Raw genomic sequence first — 1,579 nt, 5'->3', positions numbered from 1 at the left:
TTAAGGGAGATAAATAAAGAAGAAGGAAAGTGAGAAAGATGTCTACTTATGCTTCTCAGTAAAGCAAATGCTATACCTATTTTAACTAAGTACTTTTTCTCTCATCATCCTTAGCCTCTAGAAAATGCCAATTCTTGTATATCCTAACCCGAAAGCCATTGATCTCTGGGAATAGATCGGAAACATCATTTATCCAAGATGAAAGGTACACATATTTAATGTTTGTTTAGGTATTCCTAAAGACACAAGTTGGTAATGAGTAGAGCATGAGGAAGAATATTAAGGAGAAAAATAGGCAAGTCACTTATGGGGCAAAGAAATGGATTATCTATTGAAGATAACTTTATAATATTGTTAACTGGACTGGTAAGAAATGTACACATGTTGGAATATTCACTTTGCAAACTAAGTAATATGGGATTGAATGTATAAAATAAATTGAAATTTTAAAATTAAAGAAAAAAAAAGATATCACATCCTCAGATTCCACATCACATACACATTGCCACGCTGCCCACTTAGGCTGAAGCATGTGACTTAAAAACCATAAAATGACAGAATTGAGAGCCAAGATAATATAATTCCAATTCCTCTTTTATTTTACAGATGGGGAAACTGAACACTTGAGAGGTTAATTAACATGCCCAAGGTCACACCTCTATATCATTATTTTAAATTGAACACTCATTCTGTGACAGTAGAGCATTTTGCAAAGTAATATATGTTATACTAACCATTGCCATTGTAGTCACATAATAATGCATTTTCCTTTCATTCTCATTTTTTAAAATATAAAAATAATCACAAATATCTGTTTATTGTCAAAACACCTAGTCTGCTTCTTTAGTTCATAAGCATGAAATTGCATCCATTTGAAGTTTTGCTTTTCATAGCTACAAAATGCCATTTTATTAAGTATCATTGATTCATTTACTCAGCAAACATTTGAAACTATGTTCTTGAGACTGGAGGCTGAGGGTGATATTGGAGATGTATTACAAACAAAGTAGAAGATTCATTCCTCACTGCCACTTAATAGGTTTGAAGTCAGTGGAGGAGGGGGCAAAATATACAGAAAATTACTTAAGGACAATATGAAATCATGTATTTGCAGGTGCACAGGATTACGCAAACTGATTATATGAGTGCTGAGAGGATGCAATAGAATAATGGTGGGACCTATATCAGATGGGGAAATTAGGCAATTTCCTGGAAATGTGAATTTTGAGCAAGATTATGAAGTAATTGAAAGATTGTAGCATTGAAAGATTAAGACACCTCTCTGGTGTAGTAAAAATGAGGGACTGAGCTTTTTTCCTTCATGTCTGTCTGAAAATATACTGCCATCATGGTCATTGATATCCTTCACCCCAGGAAAGCAGCAGTATCTAAGACAGAGATTTGGGAAAAACTAGGGAAGCTGTACAAGACCACGCCAGATGTCATCTTTGTGTTTGGGTTCAGAACCCATTTTGGTAGTGGCAAGACAACTGGCTTTGGCATAATTTACGATTCTTTGGATTATGTGAAGAGAAATTATCCCAAACATAGACTTGTAAGACATGGCCTTTATAAGAAA

This window comes from Tupaia chinensis, unplaced genomic scaffold (assembly GCF_000334495.1).
Source record: "Tupaia chinensis unplaced genomic scaffold, TupChi_1.0 Scaffold144991_2, whole genome shotgun sequence".
Taxonomy (NCBI): Eukaryota; Metazoa; Chordata; class Mammalia; order Scandentia; family Tupaiidae; genus Tupaia; species Tupaia belangeri.
The sequence above is the reverse complement of the archived record's forward strand: the minus strand, read 5'-3'. Positions refer to the sequence as shown.